The following is a 14,915-nucleotide window of genomic DNA, read 5'->3' on the forward strand; positions in this document are numbered from 1 at the left end:
GAGAATTGCTCTTTCATAACAAGATTCAGCAAAGCAACATTGATTTCGTATGATTCTGCACTAGTGGCGGGAGCAATCGAAGTACTAATAAAATCATTATTTTTAGTATTCGAGAAGTCACAAAGTTTGGTGTTTTCAGTCATGGTGACTTCAGCAAGCAAGCAAGCACACAAGCAAACAGAAAGCAAGCGAGAGAAAAGGGCGAACGAAAAAGGCAAACGGAGAAAAGGGAAAATATTTTTGTAAATTTTTGTTTTTCAGAAGTGGGGGAGAGGAAAATGAGAGGCAAAAAAGTAAATGCAAGAGATGAGTTTGCGACACTTACTTGGATGAGTTCTTGACTTGATCCTCCCCGGCAACGGCGCCAGAAATTCCCCGGCAACGGCGCCATAAATTCTTCTGCTACGGCTACAGAAATCCTTCTGTTGCCTCTTGAGCTTGCGTTGGTTTTTCCCTTGAAGAGGAAAGGGCGATGCAGCACATGAGCAGTAAGTATTTCCCTCAGTTTGAGAACCAAGGTATCAATCCAGTAGGCGAATCACGCCAAGTCCAGAGTACGTGCGCAAACACAAAAGAGCTTGCACCCAACGCTAGAAAGGGGTTGTCAATCCCTTCAAGATTGATTGCAAAGTGAGATCTGAAGGCGGAAAGTGCAACGAAGTAAAATTGTAAGGCTGAAAATATGGTGTGAAGTAGACCCGGGAGCCATAGTGTTCACTAGAGGCTTCCCTCAAAATAGAAAACAATACGGTGGGTGAACAAATTACTGTCGAGCAATTGATAGAACCACGCAAAGTCATGACGATATCTAAGGTAATGATCATACATATAGGCATCACGTCCGAGACAAGTAGACCGATACTTTCTGCATCTACTACTATTACTCCACACATCGACCGCTATCCAGCATGCATCTAGTGTATTGAGTTCATGACGGACAGAGTAACGCTTTAAGCAAGATGACATGATGTAGAGGGATAAACTCAAACCAATGATGAAAACCCCATCTTTTTACCCTTGATGGCAACAACATGATGCGTGCCGCGCTACCCCTTATGTCACTGGGTGAGGTCACCGCACAGTATGAACCCAAAACCAAGCACTTCTCCCATTGCAAGAATCATAGATCAAGTTGGCCAAACAAAACCCACAACTCGAAGAGAATTACAAGGATATGAAATCATGCATATAAGAGATCAGAAGAAACTCAAATAAGATTCATAGATAATCTGATCATAAATCCACAATTCATCGGATCTCGACAAACACACCGCAAAAGAAGATTACATCGGATAGATCTCCATGAAGATCATGGAGAACTTTGTATTGAAGATCCAAGAGAGAGAAGAGGCCATCTAGCTACTAGCTATGGACCCGAAGGTCTATGGTGAACTACTCACGCATCATCGGAGAGGTCATGGTGTTGATGAAGAAGCCCTCCGTATCCGATTCCCCCTTCGGCAGGGCATCAGAACGTGCCCCAGATGTGATCTTGCAGAGACAGAAGCTTGCGGCGGCGGAAAAGTATTTTCATGGATATCTTCGGCAGTTTTGGAATTTTTCTGAATTTATAGGCGGAATAGGTAGGGCAGACGAGCCACACGGGGCCCACAAGCCTGCTAGGCGCCCCCCCTGGCCACGCCTCGGAAGCTTGTGGGGTCCCCTGGTGGCCCCTGCCTTGGTTCTCAAGTCTCGTGCGTATCTTCTGTTCCGGAAAAAATCTTTTTGGAAGTTTTATTCCGTTTGGACACCGTTTAAAATCCTCCTTTGAAAAGGGTAAAAAACACGGAAAAAATAGGAACTGGCGCTTGGCACTGAGTTAATAAGTTAGTCCCAAAAAAGATATAAAAGGCGTACGAAACATCCAAAGTTTGACAAGATAATAGCATGGAACCATCAAAAATTATAGATACGTTGGAGACGTATCACTGTTCTAGGACAAAGAGTTGATAAGAAGTTGAATGTTATTCACTATGATAGTAAAACTCTAGACCGTGCCCAAAGAAACTATGCTACTATGGAAAAGGAATTTTTAGCAGTTGTGTTTGCATGTGAAAAGTTCAGATCTTACATTGTAGACTCCAAGGTTATTATTCACACTGATCATGCTGCTATTAAGTACCTCACGGAAAAGAAAGACGCTAAACCTAGACTTATGAGATGGGTTCTCTTGCTACAAGAATTTGATTTGCATGTTGTCGATAGGAAGGGTGCTGAGAACCCAGTAGAAGATAACTTGTCTTGGTTGGAGAATGTTCTTGATGACCCACAACCTATTGTTGATAGCTTTCCTAATGAGCAATTGAATGTCATCAATGCTTCATGTAGTACACCGTGGTATGCTGATTATGCAAACTATATCGTTGCCGAATACATACCACCTAGTTTCACATACCAGAAAAAGAAGAAATTCTTCTTTGATTTGAGACATTACTTTTGGGATGATCCCCACCTTTATAAGGAAGGAGTGGATGGTGTTATTAGACGTTGTGTACCTGAACATGAACAGGGACAGATCCTACAAAAGTGTCACTCCGAGGCTTACAGAGGACACCATGCTGGTGATAGAACTGCACACAAGGTATTGCAATGAGGTTTCTATTGGCCCACTCTCTTCAAGGATGCACATAAGTTTGTCTTGTCTTGTGACGAATGTCAAAGAATAGGTAATATCAGTAAACGTCAGGAAATGCCTATGAATTATTCACTTGTCATTGAACCATTTGATGTTTGGGGCTTTGATTATATGGGACCTTTTCCAAAATCCAACGGGTATACTCATATCCTAGTTGTTGCTGATTACGTTACTAAGTGGGTAGAAGCTATCCCAACTAGTAGTGCTGATCACAACACCTATATCAGGATGCTTAAAGAAGTTATTTTCCCTAGATTTGGAGTCCCTAGATATCTAATGACTGATGGTGGTTCACATTTCATTCATGGTGCTTTCCGTAAAACGCTTGCTAAGTATGATGTCAACCATAGAATTGCATCTCCCTATCATCCTTAGTCCAGTGGTCAAGTAGAGCTAAGTAATAGAGAGATTAAACTAATTCTGCAAAAGACTGTCAATAGGTCTAGAAAGAATTGGTCTAAGAAACTCGATGATGCACTCTGGGCTTATAGAACTGCTTATAAGAATCCCATGGGCATGTCTCCGTAAAAAATGGTTTACGGCAAGACAAGTCATTTACCTCTTGAGCTAGAGCACAAGGCTTATTGGGCAATCAAAGAGCTCAACTTTGATTTCAAACTTGCTCGTGAGAAGAGGTTATTTGATATTAGCTCACTTGATGAATGGAGAGCTCACGCATATGAAAATGCCAAGTTGTTCAAAGAAAAGGTTAAGAGGTGGCATGATAAAAGGATACAAAAACGCGAGTTCAATGTAGGTGATTATGTCTTGCTATATAATTCTCGTTTAAGATTTTTTGCACGCAAGCTTCTCTCTAAATGGGAAGGTCCCTACATTGTTGAGGAAGTATATCGTTCCGGTGCCATCAAGATCAACAACACGGAAGGTAATTTTCCGAGAGTGGTAAATGGGCAAAGAATCAAGCATTATATCTCAGGTACTCCCATAAATGTTGAAAGCAATATTATCAATTCCATAACTCCGGAGGAGTACATAAGGGATATTTATCAGCCTGTTTCAGACTCCGAAAACGAAGAGGTATGTGATTCGGTAAGTAAACAGACTCCAAAACTTTTCCAGTAGGAATTTTTCTCTGTTTTGGAATTTTTGGAAAAATAGAAAAAATTAAAGTAGTCCGGAAAGCGCACGAGGAGGCGACAAGCCTGCGAGGCGCGGGTCACCCGCTGGCCGCGCCTGGGGGGCTTGTGACCACCTCGTGTGCCTCCCGGACTCCGTTTTCTTGCGGAGTACTCCTTCTGGTCGAAAAAAAATCATTATATATTCTCCCGAAAGGTTTGACCCTCGTATCACGCAATTTTCCTCTGTTTTCGTGTCGAGCCTGTTTTCTGCCGCAGATTTAGAGCAAGATGTCGTCTCAGGAATCTGTAGGGGAGAACGATCTCCCTCAAGTCTATGAAGAAGTAAATGCTGATCTGAAAAGAATGGAGGTCATGGAGGCCAAGGAAAGGCTACCTAAAGAAACTAAGGGCAAATGTAAGGAGAAGAATCATGCGTTGGACGAAGGGCAATCTGTGCTCAACAAGGAAGAAGCTGAGGAAGAGGATTTTCTTCAACCTTACCTCCACCTTTTAACTCCATCCTTGATCGAGCTCTTGAGGTTATGTGAAATAACTCGTGTTCGTAATACTTATCTCACGTGTGAAGTTATTTTGCTGGAGAAACATATCACAGAGCTCCAAGGTATAAATCAAAGATTAATGGCCCTCTTGGAATCAAAGGACAAAACATATCCACCACCTTCACCTCCACAGGAAGACAACTAAGCACGAGTATGGGCAATCCCCTTGGCTTGTGCCAAGCTTGGGGGAGTTGCCCCGGTATCGTATCACCATCACATCTTTTGCCTTTACCTTTTCTTAGTTCGATCCTTTTTGTTTTTATCTTCCTCTAGTAGAATAAAGTTCTTAGCGTTTTAGGCTTGAGTTTTGCTTTGCGTCACCCCCGATGTATTCGAGTTCGTGAGTCATATAATAAAGAGTGTTTTAGTTAAGGGCACTGCCTCATGCCATGATCTGAAAGAAAAGAATGATGAAAGAACAAAAGCATGAAAGATCATGTAATGATCTTAGGGGAAGTGATGGCTTCACATATAAAAAGAATGTTGATTGAAACTTGTTGTGGGTGGACAAACGTAGACCTTGGTCATTGTTGCGATTAATAGGAAGTGATAAAGAAGGAGAGGTTCACATATAAATATGTCATCTTTGACACCATCTATGATTGTAAAACTCACTAAACTATTACATGCTTAGAATTAGATGTTGGACAAGGAATACAACATAATGAATAATGTTTGCTAGGTTCCGAACAATGATGATATGACTAGAGATCCCTGAGCATGTGATGATTGCTTCCACCTCATATCACCCATTACTTCCGCACTAAGTAGAGATACTACTTGTGCGTCCATAAACCTTCAACCCAGTTTTGCCATGAGAGTCCACCATACCTACCTATGGATTGAATAAGATCCCTAGAGTAAGTTGTCATCGGTGCAAGCAATAAAAATTTCTCCCTAAATATGTATGATCTATTAGTGTGTGGAAAATAATCTTTGTACGAACCTGTGATGAGGAAGACATAAAAGCGACAGACTGCATAATAATTTTCTTTATCACAGGAGGCAATATAAAGTGACGTTCCTTCACACTAAGAGGACACACATCCAAACCTCAAAAGCGCATGACAACCTCTGCTTCCCTCTGCGAAGGGCCTATCTTGTACCTTTACTTTTTGTCCTTGAAAGAGTCATGGTGATCGACACCAATTCCTTGTTTCGCCTTTATCTTGGCTAACGTCATATGCTAGGAAAGATCTATATTCATATGTGAACTTGGAAGTAAGTATTCATGAATTATTATTGTTGACATTACCCTTGAGGTAAGTAGTTGGGAGGCAAAACTATAAGCCCCTATCTTTCTCTATGTTCAGCTGAAACTTTGATCTCATGAGTACCACGTGAGTTGTAGCAATTGTAGAAGACAAAAGGATGATTGAGTATGTGGATTTGCTTTACAAGCTCTTATTTGACTCTTTCCGATGTTATGATAAATTGCAATTGCTTCAATGACTAAATGCTATTGGTGGTTAATTCTCAATAAGGTTCTTGATCCTTACTTTACTTTGTGAAGGAATTATCACTTTAGCTTAAGAGATTATATGATGATATTGATGTTCTAACTATGATCATGATGCCTGCATGTCCATATCTTGTTTTGCAAACACTGTTGGAAATATGCCCTAGAGGCAATAATAAATTAGTTATTATTATATTTATTTGTTCATGATAATCGTTTATTATCCATGCTATAATTGTATTGATTGGAAACAGAGTGCATGTGTGGATACATAGACAAAACAATGTCCCTAGTAAGCCTCTAGTTGACTAGCTCGTTGATCAAAGATGGTCAAGGTTTCCTGACCATAGGCAAGTGTTGTCACTTGATAACGGAATCACATCATTAGGAGAATCATGTGATGGGCTAGACCCAAACTAATAGACGTAGCATGTTGATAGTGTAATTTTGTTGCTACTGTTTTCTGCGTGTCAAGTATTTGTTACTATGACCATGAGATCATATAACTCACTGACACCGGAGGAATGCTTTGTGTGTATCAAACGTCGCAACGTAACTGGGTGACTATAAAGATGCTCTACAGGTATCTCCGAAGGTGTTCGTTGAGTTAGTATGGATCGAGACTGGGATTTGTCACTCCGTGTGACGGAGAGGTATCTCGAGGCCCACTCGGTAATACAACATCACACACAAGCCTTGCAAGCATTGTGACTTAGTGTAAGTTGCGGGATCTTGTACTACAGAACGAGTAAAGAGACTTGCCGGTAAACGAGATTGAAATAGGTATACGGATACTGACGGTCGAATCTCGGGCAAGTAACATACCGAAGGACAAAGGGAATGACATACAGGATTATATGAATCCTTGGCACTGAGGTTCAAACGATAAGATCGTCATAGAATATGTAGGATCCAATATGGGCATCCAGGTCCCGTTATTGGATATTGACCGAGGAGTCACTCGGGTCATGTCTACATAGTTCTCGAGCCCGCAGGGTGTGCACACTTAAGGTTCGACGTTGTTTTATGCGCATTTGAGTTATATGGTTGGTTACCGAATGTTGTTCGGAGTCCCGGATGAGATCACGGACGTCACGAGGGTTTCCGGAATGGTCCGGAAACGAAGATTGATATATAGGATGACTTCATTTGGTTACCGGAAGGTTTTCGGGCATTACCGGTAATGTACCGGGAATGACGAATGGGTTTCGGATCTTCACCGGGAGGGGGGACCACCCACCCGGGAGGGCCCAAGGACCTTGGGGGTGGCGCACCAAGTAGGTGGGGGTCAGCCCAAGGCTGCCTTGTGCAAGAGAGAAAGAAAAACCAAAAAGAAGAGAGAAACAAAAGGAGGAAAGGTGGGAAAGAAGAGGACTCCACCTTCCAATCCTAGTTGGACTAGGATTGGAGGAGGACTCCTCCTCCCCTTGATGGCGCAGCCCTTGGGGCTCCTTGAGCCTCAAGGCAAGCCTCCCCTCCCCTCCTCCAAATATATGGAGCTATTAGGGCTGATTTGAGACAACTTTTGCCACGGCAGCCCGACCACATACCTCCACGGTTTTTCCTCTAGATCGCGTTTCTGCGGAGCTCGGGCGGAGCCCTGCTGAGATTAGATCACCACCAACCTCCGGAGCGCCGTCACGCTGCCGGAGAACTCATCTACCTCTCCGTCTCTCTTGCTGGATCAAGAAGGCCGAGATCATCGTCGAGCTGTACATGTGCTGAACGCGGAGGTGCCGTCCGTTCGGCACTAGATCGGAGCGGATCGTGGGACGGACCGTGGGATGGTTCGTGGGACGGTTCGCGGGGCGGATCGAGGGACGTGAGGATGTTCCACTACATCAACCGCGTTTCTTAACGCTTCTGCTGTGCGATCTACAAGGGTACGTAGATCGGAAATCCCCTCTCGTAGATGGACATCACCATGAAAGGTCTTCGTGCGCGTAGGAAATTTTTTGTTTCCCATGCGACGTTCCCCAACAGTGGCATCATGAGCTAGGTTCATGTGTAGATGTCTTCTCGAGTAGAACACAAAAGTTTTTGTGGGCGGTGATGTGCATTTTGCTGCCCTCCTTAGTCTTTTCTTGATTCCACGGTATTGTTGGATCGAAGCGGCTCGGACCGACATTACTCGTACGCTTACGAGAGACTAGTTTCATCGCTACGAGTAGCTCCGTTGCTCAAAGATGACCGGCGAGTGTCGGTTTCTCCAACTTTAGTTGAATCGGATTTGACCGAGGAGGTCCTTGGATGAGGTTAAATAGCAATTCATATATCTCCGTTGTGTTGTTTGCGTAAGTAAGATGCGATCCTACTAGATACCCATGGTCACCATGTAAAACATGCAACAACAATTAGAGGACGTCTAACTTGTTTTTGTAGGGTATGCTTGTGATGTGATATGGCCAACGATGTGATGTGATATATTGGATGTATGAGATGATCATGTTGTAATACTTAATATCGACTTGCACGTCGATGGTACGGCAACCGGCAGGAGCCATAGGGTTGTCTTTAAACTAACGTTTGTGCTTGTAGATGCGTTTACTATATTGCTAGGACATAGCTTTAGTAGTAATAGCATGAGTAGCACGACAACCCCGATGGCGACACGTTGATGGAGATCATGATGATGGATATCATGGTGTGACGCCGGTGACAAGAAGATCGTGCCGGTGCTTTGGTGATGGAGATCAAGAAGCACATGATGATGGCCATATCATGTCACTTATGAATTGCATGTGATGTTAATCCTTTATGCACCTTATCTTGCTTAGAACGACGGTAGCATTATGAGGTGATCTCTCACTAAAATTTCAAGACGAAATTGTGTTCTCCCCGACTGTGCACCGTTGCGACAGTTCTTCGTTTCGAGACACCACGTGATGATCGGATGTGATAGACTCAACGTTCACATACAACGAGTGCAAAACAGTTGCACACGCGGAACACTCGGGTTAAGCTTGACGAGCCTAGCATGTGCAGACATGGCCTCAGAACACATGAGACCGAAAGGTCGAGCATGAGTCGTATAGTTGATATGATTAGCATAGAGATGCTTACCACTGAAACTATTCTCGACTCACGTGATGATCGGACTTGAGATAGTGGATTTGGATCATGTACCACTCAAATGACTAGAGAGATGTACTTTTTGAGTGGGAGTTCTTAAGTAATATGATTAATTGAACTAATTGTCATGAAGATAGTCTAATGGTCTTTGCGAATTTCGATGTAGCTTGCGCTATAGCTCTACTGTTTTTATATGTTCCTAGAGAAAATTTAGTTGAAAGTTGATAGTAGCAAACTTTGCAGACTGAGTCTGTAAAGCCGAGGATTGTCCTCGTTGCTGCGCAGAAGGCTTATGTCCTTAATGCACTACTCGGTGTGCTGCACCTCGAGCGTCGTCTGTAGATGTTATGAACATCCGACATACACGTTTCTGATGACTACACGATAGTTCAGTACAAAATACTTAATGGCTTAGAAGCAAGGCGCCGAAGACGTTTTGAAACGTCACGGAACATAAGAGATGTTCTAAAGAGATGAAATTGTGATTTCATGCTTGTGCCCTTGTTAAGAGGTATGGGACCTCCGACAAGATTCTTTGTCCATGAAGTAGAGGAGAAAAGCTCGATCATTGAGCGTGTGCTCAAATTATCTGAGTACGACAATCGCTTGAATCAAGTGGGAGTTGATCTTCGAGATAAGATAGTGATGGTTCTCCAAAGTCACTGCCACCAAGCTATGAGAGCTTCGTGATGAACTATAAAATATCAAGGATAGATACAATGATCCTTGAGCGATTCGCGATGTTTGACACTGCGAAAGTAGAAATCAAGAAGGAGCATCAATAGTTGATGGTTAGTAAAACCACTAAGTTTCGATAAAGGCAAGGGCTAGAAGGGATACTTCGAGAAACGGCAAAGCAGTTGCTGCACTAATGAAGAGACCCCAGATTAAACCCAAGCTCGGGACTAAGTGCTTCTATTATGAGGGGAACGGTCACTGAGGCGGAGCAACTCTAGATACTTGGTAGATAAGAAGGCTGGCAAAAGTCAAAAGAAGTATATTTGATATACATGATGTTGATGTGTACTTTACTAGTACTCCTAGTAGCACGAGGGTATTGGATACCGGTTCGGTTGCTAAGTGATTAGTAACACGAAATGAAAGCTACGACATAAACGGAGACTAGCTAAAGGCGAGGTGGCGATACGTGTTGGAAGTGTTTCCAAGGTTGATATGATCAAATGTCGCACACTCCCTCTACTATCGGGATTGGTGTTAAACCTAAATAATTGTTATTTGGTGCTTGCGTTAAGCATGAACATGATTGGATCATGTTTATTGCAATACTATTATTCATTTAAAGAGAATAATGGTTACTCTATTTGCTTGAATAATCACCTTCAATGGTTTATTGAATCTCGATCGTAGTGTTACACATGTTCATGATATTGGTGCCAAAAGATATGAGGTAATGATGATAGTACCACTTACTTGTGGCACTGCCGCTTGAGTCATGTTGGTATAAATTGCATGAAGAGGCTCCATGCTGATGGATCTTTATACTCACTTGATTTTGAATCACTAGTGACATGCAAATCATACCACATGAGCAAGGCCTTGTTTTCATTGAGATGAAACAAGATAGTAACTTGTTGGAAGTGATACATTTTGATGTATGCAGTCCAATGGGTGCTGAGGCACGCAGTGGATATCATTATGTTCTTACTTCAATGACGATTTGAGCAGATACAAGAGTATTTACTTAATGAATCACAAGTCTGAAATATTGAAAGGTTCAATTCTGTTTCAGGAGTGAAGTTCGTCGTAACAAGAGGATAAACTGTCTACGATATGATCATAGGAATGAATATCTGAGTTACGAGTTTTGGTACGCAGTTAAGACAATGTGGAAATTGTTTCGCAGTTCATGCCACCTGGAACATCATAGTGTGATGATGTGTCTGAACGTCATAGCCACGCACTATTTGGTATGGTGCATGCTATGATGTCTCTCATCGAATTACCACTATCGTTTATGGGTTATGCATTAGAGACAACCGCATTCACTTTAAATAGGGCACCGCGTATTTCCGTTGAGATGACACAATATAGACTGAGGTTTAGAGAAATCTAAACTGTCGTTTCTTGAAAGTTTGGGGCTTCGACACTTATGTGAAAAAGTTTCAGTCTGATAAGATCGAACCCAAAGCGGATAAATGCATCTTCATAGGATATCCAAAACAGTTGGGTACATCTCCTATCTCAGATTCGAAAGCAAAGTGTTTGTTTCTAGAAACGGATCCTTTCTCAAGGAAAGGTTCCTCTCGAAAGAATTGAGTGGGAGGGTGATAGAACTTGATGAGGTTATTGAACCATCACTTCGACTAGTGTGTAGCAGGGCCCAGGAAGTTGTTCCTGTGGCGCCTACACCAATTGAAGTGGAAGCTGATGATGGTGATCATTGAGCTTTGGATCAAGTTACTACAAACCTCGTAGGTCGACAAGGTCGCGTACTACTACAGAGTGGTACGGTAACCCTGTCTTGGAGGTCATGTTGTTGAGCAACAGTGAACCTACGAGTTATGGAGAAAGCAATGGTGGGCCCGGATTACGACAAATGGCTGGAAGCCATGAAATCCGAGAGAGGATCCATGTATGAAAACAAAGTGTAGACTTTGGAAGAACTACTTGATGGTCATAGGACTATTGAGTAAAGATAGATCTTTAAAAGGAAGACAGACGATGATGGTGATAAGTCACTATTAAGAAAAGCTCGACTTGTCGCAAAGATGTTTCCGACAAGATCAAACAGTTGACTATGATGAGACTTTCTCACTCGTAGCGATGCTAAAAGTCTGTTAGAATTATGTTAGTAGTTGCTGCATTATTTATGAAATATTGCACATAGGATGTCAAAACATTATTTCCTCGACGATTTCCTTGAGCAAACATTGTATGTGATACAACCAGGAGGTTTTGTCGATCCTAAAGATACTAGCAAGTATGCAAGCTCCAGCGATCCTTCAATGGACTGGTGCAAGCATCTCAGAGTTGGAATATACACTTTGATGAGATGATCAAAGATTTTGGGTTTGTACAAGGTTTATGAGAAACTTGTATTTCCAAAGAAGTGAGTGGGAGCACTATAGAATTTCTGATAAGTATATGTGGTTGATATATTGTGGATCAGAAGTAATCTAGAATTTCTGTAAAGCATACAAGGTTGTTTGAAAGGAGTTTTTCAAAGGAATACCTGGATTGCGCTACTTGAACGTTGAGCATCAAAGATATATGGAGATAGATCGAAAGCGCTTAATAGAAGTTTCAACAAGATGCATGCCTTGACAAGTTTTTGAAGGAGTTCAAAATAGATCAGCAAAGAAGGAGTTCTTGGTTGCGTTGTGAGGTGTGAATTTGAGTAAGACTCAAAACCCGACCCGGCAGAATAAAGAGAATAGACGAAGGTCGTCTTCTATGCCTTGGTCGTAGAATCTGAAGTATGCCATGCTGGGCACCGCACCTGATGTGTGCCTTGACTCAAAGTCTGTTGAGAGGTACAGAGAGTGATCCATGATTGAATCACTAGCAGCGACCAAAATTTATCCTTAGTAACTGACGGACTAAGGAATTTTTCTCGATTATGGAGGTGGTTAAAAAAGTTCGTCGTAAAGGGTTACGTCGATGCAAGCTTTGACACTAAATCTGAATAAGTATGAGTAGTGAAACGGATTCGTATAGTAGAGTAGATATTTGGAGTATTTCTGAATAGCACATAGTAGTAGCATCTATAAGATGACATAAAGATTTGTAAAGAACACACGGATCTGAAAGTTTCAAAACCGTTGACTAAAACCTCTCTCACGATCAAGACGTGATGAGACCCCATAACTATATGGGTGTTGGATTCGTTGGAATCACATGGTGATGTGAACTAGATTATTGACTCTAGTGCAAGTGGGAGTCTGTTGGAAATATGCCCTAGAGGCAATAATAAATTAGTTATTATTATATTTATTTGTTCATGATAATCGTTTATTATCCATGCTATAATTGTATTGATTGGAAACACAGTGCATGTGTGGATACATAGACAAAACACTGTCCCTAGTAAGCCTCTAGTTAACTAGCTCCTTGATCAAAGATGGTCAAGGTTTCCTGACCATAGGCAAGTGTTGTCACTTTATAACGGGATCACATCATTAGCAGAATCATGTGATGGGCTAGACCCAAACTAATAGACGTAGCATGTTGATCGTGTCATTTTGTTGCTACTGTTTTCTGCGTGTCAAGTATTTGTTCCTATGACCATGAGATCATATAACTCACTGACACCGGAGGAATACTTTATGTGTATCAAACGTCGCAACATAACTGGGTGACTATAAAGATGCTCTACAAGTATCTTCGAAGGTGTTCGTTGAGTTAGTATGGATCAAGACTGGGATTTGTCACTCTGTGTGACGGAGAGGTATCTCGGGGCCCACTCGGTAATACAACATCACACACAAGCCTTGCAAGCATTGTAACTTAGTGTAAGTTGCGGGATCTTGTATTACGGAACGAGTAAAGAGACTTGCCGGTAAACGAGATTGAAATAGGTATGCGGATACTGACGATCGAATCTCGGGCAAGTAACATACCGAAGGACAAAGGGAATGACATACGGGATTATATGAATCCTTGGCACTGAGGTTCAAACGATAAGATCTTCGTAGAATATGTAGGATCCAATATGGGCATCCAGGTCCCGCTATTGGATATTGACCGAGGAGTCACTCGGGTCATGTCTAGATAGTTCTCGAGCCCGCAGGGTCTGCACACTTAAGGTTCGACGTTGTTTTATGCGTATTTGAGTTATATGGTTGGTTATCGAATGTTATTCGGAGTCTCGGATGAGATCACGGACGTCACGAGGGTTTCTGGAATGGTCTGGAAACGACGATTGATATATAGGATGACTTCATTTGGTTACCGGAAGGTTTTCGGGCATTACCGGTAATGTACCGGGAATGACGAATGGGTTCCGGATCTTCACCGGGAGGGGGGACCACCCACCCGGGAGGGCCCAAGGACCTTGGGGGTGGCACACCAAGTAGGTGGGGTCAGCCCAAGGCTGTCTTGCGCAAGAGAGAAAGAAAAACCAAAAAGAAGAGAGAAAAAAAGGAGGAAAGGTAGGAAAGAAGAGAAGGACTCCACCTCCCCTTGATGGCGCAGCCCTTGGGGCTCCTTGAGCCTCAAGGCAAGCCTCCCCTCCCCTCCTCCTATATATATGGAGCTATTAGGGCTGATTTGAGACAACTTTTTCCACGGCAGCCCGACCACATACCTCCATGATTTTTCCTCTAGATCGCGTTTCTGCGGAGCTCGGGCGGAGCCCTGCTGAGATTAGATCACCACCAACCTCCGGAGCGCCGTCACGCTGCCGGAGAACTCATCTACCTCTCCGTCTCTCTTGCTGGATCAAGAAGGCCGAGATCAACGTCGAGCTATACGTGTGTTGAACTCAGAGGTGTCTTCCGTTGGGCACTAGATTGGAGCGGATCGTGGGACGGATCGCCGGACGGTTCGTGGGACGGTTCGCGGGACGGATCAAGGGACGTGAGGACGTTCCACTACATCAACCGCGTTTCTTAATGCTTCTGTTGTGCGATCTACAAGGGTACGTAGATCGGAAATCCCCTCTCGTAGATGGACATCACCATGATAGGTCTTCGTGCGCGTAGGAAAATTTTTGTTTCCCATGCGACGTTCCCCAACAAACACCTCCCTCTCTAAACATGTGGGCATATTTATTGATCTCGGTTTCCGCTTGAGGACAAGCGAAGTCTAAGCTTGGGGGAGTTGATACGTCCATTTTGCATCATGCTTTCATGTTGATATTTATCGCTTTATGGGCTGTTATTACACTTCACAGTACAATACTTATGCCTTTTCTCTCTTATTTTGCAAGCTTTACATGAACAGGGAGAATGCCGGCAGCTGGAATTCTGGCCTGAAAAAGGAGAAAGTTTGAGATACCTATTCTGCGCAACTCCAAAAGTCGTGAAAATCAACGAGGATTTATTTTGGAATTTATAAAAAATACGGGCCGAAGAAGTACCAAAGGGGAGCCAGCAGGAGGCCACAAGCCTGCTAGGCACGGCCTACCCCCTGGTAGCACCTAGGGGGCT

This window comes from Hordeum vulgare, chromosome 5H (assembly GCF_904849725.1).
Source record: "Hordeum vulgare subsp. vulgare chromosome 5H, MorexV3_pseudomolecules_assembly, whole genome shotgun sequence".
Classification (NCBI taxonomy): Eukaryota; Viridiplantae; Streptophyta; class Magnoliopsida; order Poales; family Poaceae; genus Hordeum; species Hordeum vulgare.